This window comes from Tupaia chinensis, unplaced genomic scaffold, assembly GCF_000334495.1.
Source record: "Tupaia chinensis unplaced genomic scaffold, TupChi_1.0 Scaffold000639_1, whole genome shotgun sequence".
NCBI lineage: Eukaryota > Metazoa > Chordata > Mammalia > Scandentia > Tupaiidae > Tupaia > Tupaia belangeri.
In genome coordinates, this window is record NW_006160160.1 from 1,133,052 (window position 1) to 1,142,133 (window position 9,082).

Sequence of the window (9,082 nt, forward strand, 5' to 3'; positions counted from 1 at the left end):
ATATTTACCTTCTTCAACATCGACTATTGCATTATGATGCATACCTTTTGAAATAGTATTTATTTATTTATTTACTTACTTTTAGGTTTTTACGATATGGTGCATACTCTTTCTAGAGAGAGACAGAAGACGGAGAGGGAAAGTGAGAATTTACCTTCCCCCATGAAGGATGGCCACATTGCAGTCCCTTCTCCATTCTCCTCTTGAGATTTGTGGTCCACACACAAACACACACAGTGTTTTCAAGCTGCCAGGGCTGGAACTCCAGCGCCTTAGCCACACACCACTTGCTGGCTCCCAATAGGTCTAATTTTTTTGGAGCAGAACGTTTATTAAATTATCAATGTTATTTTTTACTCTGTTGTACACCATTCCATAACCTATTTCCCTTGTTTACATGTATTCTTGTGTTTATTGATGACTTTTTTCCAATCCTATATCGACACTACCCACTGTGCAGATTTTGGGGGTCTGCCATTGCTCTTCACAGATTTGGGGGGTCTGCCATTACTCTTTCTACTTCTATGCCATCAAGTTATTCAGTTTCCACCCTAAAGTGCAGACATTTGGTATATGTTAACTGTGGGCAAGGATGATTTATCTTTCATAACCAAGATTATTTTGCTTAGCGTTATGTCTTCCAGGTTGTCTTTTTGTGTCAACTGACAGCATATCATTGTTCTTCAATGAGTAGTATTCCACTATGTTTATGTGCCATATTTTTTTTATCCATTCATTGGTTGTTGGACATTTAGATTTATTCCATGTCTTATCTATCCTGAATAATGCTTCAATAAACATGGAAGTGCAAAAGTCTCTCCTTAGAGCAATTTCCTCTCTTTTGGGTGGACACCCAGAGTCAGGTTACTGAGTCACATTATAGTTCTATTTTGAGGAACTTTCAACTATTTTCCACAGTATAGACCCTCAAATTTATGTAACTGTGTTACAATATTGCTTCAGTCATGACAAATTATAGCTTGTATAAGTGGGAGATACATGCTAACATTTATAATGGTGATAAAAAAAACCTCTCTTGCAGTGATTAATTTATTTGATATTTGAGAATATTATTTATTTAATTTATCTTAAAGAGGTGCTATTAAGCTCTATTTAATATAAAAAGAATTATCTTCTCAAAAATATATCTTTTTTTGGGGAAAGGAAGTGTTCAAATATTATTCCTTCAGTAAATATTTACTAATCGTCTAATCATAACAAAATGAACCCCAAATGCTTACCTCATATAATTTAAAATGAATTCTGAAAATAAATGTACTCAGGCCTTCATAAATAAGGAATTATAAGTAATTGTTCAATTGTAGTATAGACAAAATAACAAATCGATACTCTGAAAAATTCAGGAGTCAATACTAGTCAACCTTTCCTTACTATTTGCCAGAGAACTACAGAACATTACATTAGTAACTTCTGAATTGCTTAATAAGATTCAAAGTTCACATTTTATGGAGAATATTAGCACTATTTAATAACATATCCTGGGGCTAGCAGGTGCCATAGTGATTAAGGTGCTAGACTCCCACATGGCCAACCACTATTCAAGTCCTGGACCTGGTCACTTCCCTTTTCTCTTTTTCTCTGTATATCACTGGTCAAATTAAAAAAATAAATATTAATAACAACAAAATAAAATAAATGAATATTTCATTGAAAGTAAATAAATAAATAAAAGTATTTTATGATCATGTGAATGGACCTGTGTCCTACATAAGAGAATATGTCGGGATTCTTAAAATTTAAAACAGCCATTTACTACATCATGTCTAATAGTTTAAATATATACCTTTCTCTCCCAGCAATATCACAGGTAAAATGGTAGTGATTAAAAATATGGTTTCTGGAGTCGAACTGTAAAGGACTGATGAATGGCTATACCACATCCTAATGACCTGGGCTTGGGAAATTAACTTACCAGCTCTGTGCCTCAGTTCCCTATCTATAATATGTGAGTACATTAGCACTTACATCTTAATATTGATTTAAGGATTACCTGAGTTCACAGACACAAAGCATATAGAAGCATCATAGGCCCATAAAACACACTGTACTGTTATCATAACCATTATTATTTTGTAAAATATTTCAAATAGTAACTTATTTTATTTCACCATTTTTAAGGTTTAGATAAGTGTGAGACAACTGAAAAGACCACATCAAGACCATCCAAAAGATGTATCTTTCTAGACCAGCCAGATGGTGAAGTGGGAGTAAAATGTGACACTCGGTGAAACAATCCAAATGAAAGAGTTGCCTATTAGTGTCTCTAGATTTCCCACAGTACACCAGGCATGAGTTTACCAGAATGCAATTTGGTTGAAGCTAGAGATGGATCACTGGGTCAAAGCCTGTTGGGGGTGTTGTTTCTCTGTCTCTCTCTCTATATCTCTTTCTAATGGAATAAATAAACTTTGAAAGCAAATATAGACTAGATGGATAACCGAGTGGTTGAGAGATCCAACATGGCTGACTGAGGTTCTAGCCCTGGCCCCAGTGGCTTGGATAAAACACACCAGGGAGTGTATGTGTGTGCCCAAAATCCCTACGGGATGAAGTAAAGAAAGGATTGTGGCATGACCACACTGCACCAGCAATTAATTTTTCCCTTTCTCTCTCTGTCTCTCTATCTCCATGTCTCTCTCTCTAATAAACTCTCTGTGTGCCCCTGTTTATTTCCTGGTTCTGTCAACCATGTTCTAACACAGGACCAGGGGCTGGCCAGATGCCAGCACCATGTGCATGAACTGTACAGCCACCTGATTTATGAACCAAATAAACTTCTGTTCTTCCTAAGTCACCCAGTCTCAGGTATTTCTGCTTAGCAACACATTCACTGACTAGTTACTGTGAAATCCTTCATCAAAATGAGAATGGTAGGTTGGCCCCAAGGCCTAGTGGTTAAGGGAGCTAGAGTCCACATGATCAACTGCATGGCTCAAATCCCTATCCCAGCAGCTTAAAAAGCATGCTGAATATGTGTGCATTTTTGCCTAAAATCCCAATAAGATAGAGAAATGGAGGAGAAGAGATGTGTTTTGACTCCACCCTATTAGAGAATGCTTTCTCCAGCTCCATCTGTCTCTGTCTATCTCCCTTTGGTGAGCACAAACATCTCAGACAAATTTTTAAAAATATATGGGTGATGGGACAAGCAGATGGCATAATGGTTATGTCATTGGACTCCCATGTAGTTGTCTGTGGTCCAAGTCCTAGACCCAGTGGCTTAAAACTCACTCTGGGCACATGTATGTGCATGCCCAGGATCCTAAGAGGAGAATGGAGAAGGGATTGCAGCAGGGAAATCCCTCTTGGGCAGTGATTTCTTACATTCTGTCTGTCTGTCGGTCTGCCACTGTCTCTCCAGCGAGCACACGTGCCCTATAAAAAACATCTCTATTAAAGGAGGAAAAATACACATACACACACACACACACACACACACACACACACACAATGTGACAAAATGTGATCATTTGCTGTTAGTTCTGCAAACTTTAAAAACTAGTAAATAAATCTTGAAAGTTCTAGAAAGATACATCATTTCTTTTTTAAGAAGAGTTGCACATTCTATTCTTAAAGTTTTTATGCTTAGCATTTTCTGTTTTACCCCTTTGAAACTATCTTAGCTATTACGGAAGAGATTTGCCCTTATATTTATGGTCAAATGGAATCAACAGGGCAGAAATAAAATGTATTTCCTCAGATATCTACTAGAAGTAAACCCTGAAGAATTTGAGGGGATACTGTATTTTACCTACTACTATTTGCCTTTTCTGCCAAGGAGAAAGTTTTTTGTTTGTTTGTTTGTTTGTTTCGCTACCTACTACCATCTGCCTTTTCTGCCAAGGAGAAAGTTGTTTTTTTTTTTTTTTAAAGCCTCATTTCTATTCAGTTTAAGCTAGTACTTCTCAAATCTGCCTATACATTAGAGTATTATGGTGATTCTTTAAAAGTATGCTTAAATTGCTTACATTTTCCCTCTGATCACAACATATTTTCATATGCTTCTTTTGGCATTCTTGTGTCTTCCTCGAAAAGTTGTCTTTTCAACTCATTTGCCCATCTTTTAATTGGATTGATTAAATTTTGTGAGTAAACTGCTCGTGTTCCCTGTATATTCTGGTTATCATTCTTTACCTGAGGTATAGTTTGCAAATAGATTCCCCCACCCTAGTGTTGACTCTGTGCTCTAATTATTGTTTCATTTGCTGTGCAGAAACTTTTTAGTCTGTATGTCTAGTCTTTTTAGTCTGTGTGTTTTAGGATTATTGCCTGTCCTTTAGGGGTTTTATTTAGGAAGTATTTAAGTATTCCAATGTCTCCAAGAGTTTCTCCTGTGTTTCCTACCAGAAGTTTGCTAGTTTGAGGATTTATACTCAGATCTTTGATGCATTTTGAGTTGATTTTTGTTAATGGTGAGCTATTGGTCCAGTTTCATTGTTCTGCAGGTGTATATCCAGTTTTCCCAGCACCATTTGCAGAAGAGACTTTCTTTTCCCCACAAGATTGTCTTGTGCTTTTTGTCAAAGATGAGATGGCTGTATGTTTTGGGATTTATTTCTAGGGTCTCTATTCTATTCCATTCATATACATGCTTGGTTTTGTCCTCATAACATATGCTATGCTGTTTTGATTATTACAGTTTTGTAATATAATTTGAGGTCAGGAAGTGAGATGCTTTCTACTTTATTCTTTTTGCACCGTATTGTTTTGGTGATATGGGGCAAATCAAAACCATAATGAGATTTCACTTAACCCAAATCAGAATGACTAAAATTCAAAAAATAAAGAATGGTAAGTTCTGGTGAGTTTGCAGTGAAAACAGAATCCTCCGAAACTGTTCGTGGGAATGTAAGTTAGTACAATCACTGTAGAGAGCAATATGGATGTTCCTCAAAAATCTGCAAATAGAACTACTATATGGCCCTGTAATTCCACTCCTGGGTATCTACCCAAAGGATAGGAAAAGGCTCATTCAGAAAAACACTTACAGAACCAGTACATGGTGTAATGGCTACATCACTGGATGTCCATGTAGTGAACAGAGGTTTAAATCCCAGAATTGCCAACTTAAAACTCACACTAGACATATGTGTGTGTGTGTGTGCCCAAAATCTGAGAGGAAAATGAAAGAGAAGGGATTTCCATGTGACCATTCCCCTTTGGGGCTGATCTCTTGCTTTCTGTCTCTCTCTCTCTCCCTGTCTCTATGGTGAGTGCACACACCCTATAGCAAAAATCTCTAAAAAGAAAAAGACACTTGCACATCCATGTTTATTGCAGCATCATTCACAATTTCTAAGACATGAATCAACCCAAATGTCCAAGAATAGAAGAAGGGGTTGAAAATTGTGGCACATATATACATTATGGAATATTACTCAGCCACAAAAAAGAGATCCTGATATTTGACACAAAGTGGATGAATATTGAAGATTGCGTGTTATGCAAAGTAAACCAGATTATGAAAGACAGGCATTGTCTGTCCCTCTTTAACATATACCAAATATCTACACTCTATCACAGAAATGGAAATATTGGAGAGTATAACGGCAGAGAAGGCAACTGTAGATGCTAGGGGCAGTATAGAAGGGGGTGAGTACTGAGGAGTAGGAGGGAGCAGAACAGAAAAAAATTTTAAAAAGAGAGAGAAACATTTAACTGACACAAAGATGAAAAGATATCTGTTGACGGTAATATGTATGTATTATCTTTGACTTGACTAATACGCATTATATTCATGCTGGGAAAAACAATTTTGTGTGCAAAGTGATTAAATGTAACATTTTAAAGTAACAAATAAATAAATACATAAATGCATATATAAATAATATTAAAAGGTTAACTGGTAATAAAAAGCCAAGTAAACGTACATATATATATATGTGTATGTATGTATATAAAAGAAGCCTGACTCTGAGTGTTTTTCACATGTTGTCCTGGTGATTTTATAGTTTCATCAAAGCTGGGAATCACTCATTTAGAATGTATGGTCTGAAAGCCATGTCACCAATCCTGGACTAAACCCTATTAAATTGAAGCCTGTCACGTTTAGCCAGAGGGACAAAAGAATTGCAGGAAACATCACGTATTGTTTGAGATTGGACTATTAGGGAGTAAAAATTTGGCAAAACACTTTGATCAGTCTTCCCTGGTATTCTGAAATTTCCAGCCATCGTAATTGAAAGGATCAAAGTTGCACCTGGTTCAGTCAGGACAGCCACTTCTAATCTCCTTTAGCAAAGTCCCCAGTGCAGTGGTTGGCACACAGAGAGCTTGCGATGTATTGTAGCAGTTACCATTAGTTCCAAAGAAAATTTCTCTGAAGTTTATGCACTTTGTGTTACTAAATAGTTATGAGTTTGTGGAACAGATGGAGTTTATTCTATTACTATTTAAATGCCTGTAGACATGTTGCTCCACTTTTCTGATTTTAATCATTTAATTTGTAGTGAAATGATGACTGAATTCCTTGAGTCCCCAAATTCCTTTGTTCTTAATGATATCTAAAGAAGAATGCAGAACTCGCCTTTTATTGTTATGTTCATCTGGTGCTATAGAAAACACATATCAAAAAGTCAATGAATTTTATTCTACCTTTAATGGTGTACATTCATGAGAATGTCACTTGGTCAAATTACTTAGTGACTCAAATACTCATTTTCATATGGATAAAATGTGGAAGACAGAAGCTACTTTAGCAAGTTAGAGTATATACTAATGAAATACTGCACATGAAGTCCCAGCACAGTGATCAGTGTGTAGTAAAAGTACATGACTGTGTAAGTATATTTTCACTAAGAGACAGTAGGAAGTGATTGTCTCATTAATTCTAGGTACGTATCTCCATAATTTTCCCATTTAACACTAATTGAATGCATTGTCCCCACAATAATAGTACATTGCTATTTCAGCAACTCATCTATGAGTTGAACAATTCCGTCCTTACACACCAAATGTGGAAAAATCATTTAAAATATCCCCTCTCTTTTTCAAACTCTCGTATGCTCTTTCTGTTTAATAACACCAGTAGTTTCAAGTACAGAAGATTCCAAGTTGTAATAGAGCATATTTTGAATATATTTAAAATATCTTGGTTTCTTGATAAAAGCTAAACTAAATCTGTCACTGGACTCAAAATTAAGTAGTCAGTCTTTGGCCTCATTCCAGTTTGCAATGGAACAAATTCCAGATCTCTCCCAGAGTAATTCTTATATGCAGTCCCAAGACATGAGGCTACTGTAGTTAGATGTTAATAAAAGATCTCAATGCCGTGAAGCAAAGGAGGAGGAGGTCTTGGTGTGTAAGCCAAATGGACCAACTATCTGTTGTCTGGCAGCTGACAGGAAGAAAAAGCAGAAAATAGAATTATAAAGCATGGATACACTTGCAGATTAAAGAAAATAGTGTCTTATTTTTCAGAGAGTTTTAAGAAGTACATAGATACAGTGGTAGAAATAAAGTATAAGACATGAAGAAAAAACTTAGAATTTAAAAATTTAGTGAAAATTCAATTATCTCGATCTAATTCATCTAAAAATGTTTCTTCTATAATTAAATTATAACTTCCATCATTTATTATTTCCATTAAATGAGGAGTCTGGTCTGATTAGCTCAACATATAATTTATCATTTAAGTCTCTAAATTGAATCCTTATGTTATACGGTTACTCAAGCCAGGTGTATGTTGAAGTGAGCAATTGCATATGCAGGATAACAAGCATCATTTCTGGAACTAATTTTATTGGTGACCACATGGTTGAGGTCATGTTTACGGGTGTTTTTGGTTGGCAAATTAAATTAACTAAATGCAATTCTTTTCTAATTTGAACATTTTAACTCCCAATGAAAGTTAAGAACACTTTTTCTCAGTTAATCTCTTGTATCAGGAAAATAAGGATTAAAATATGAACTTCCATTAAATAACAAAAAAATGCTAAATAGAAAGCCTCAAATTTATGTGCATTACTTTAGAAAATGTATCATAATTATGATCTCACAATCAGTTGTGAATAAATTCATAGTCCTATTTTTATGACTACTAAAGCAAACTTTTGCTAAAATTTAAAAAGTAAATATTCTAATTAAACTTCCTTGGAGTCATACTAATTGTCAAGAGATGGTATAAATGACAGTTCTATAGTGCTTGAGTATTTATTATTTTCATTAAATGAGGACTCTCATAAGATTAGCTCGATATGTAATTTACCATTTAAGTCTCTAAATTTATTCTTCATATTATATGGTTGCTCAAGCCAGGTGTACATTGAAGTAAATTGCTGTAGAGGAGAACAACTAGTATTTACACATTTTTAACAGTGTAAATCACTGAGAAACTGAATCACACCTATGGGTTCTACACAAAATATCAAATCTAAGTATAAATAAAAATAATTTTAAAAAGCAAGTAATTATAGACTATGTGAAGAATATGAAGGAATTTCTTATCAAAAAGAGAAATAATATTTCATAAGTGGAAAACACAAACACTTGTGCAAACAATGAAATAGACCAAAATTACATTTCTAACTATACTCCCAAACTCAATATATGTTGGTAAGCATTCAACATATAGATGATTAAAAAGTATTTAAGAAATAATTATTTTTATAGGAGTGATGGAAGATAGAATAAGGCATTCAAAAATCGTTCTCTCCACTGAAATAATCATAAACTTGCCAGGATTGATAGAACCAACATTGTTGGAACTAATTCAAAATTTATAACAAGCAGAGGACTACTTAATGAAGAGAAAGAGGCAGCTGATGTTTAGTAGGAGAGTGTTGTGACATTTTTGTTCACCCGCCTCCCTAGTGTTTCTCATTCTCCAGGGTGGTTGTGGTGACCATGGGATGGTGTCCATTATTTCTGATGCATACATTATTCCCTTCATAATGTTCAGTATTATGTTAAATGATCTCAGGGTTTTTTATTTTAAATAAAAATTCCCAACTGTGGTGGTACAGGAAGTTGCACACTACTTCGTAATGCCACATAGAAGGCAGAGTTCATACTCTAATTCAATCTGAATGCCAGGTGTGTCTGTGATACTGTCCAGCTGGAA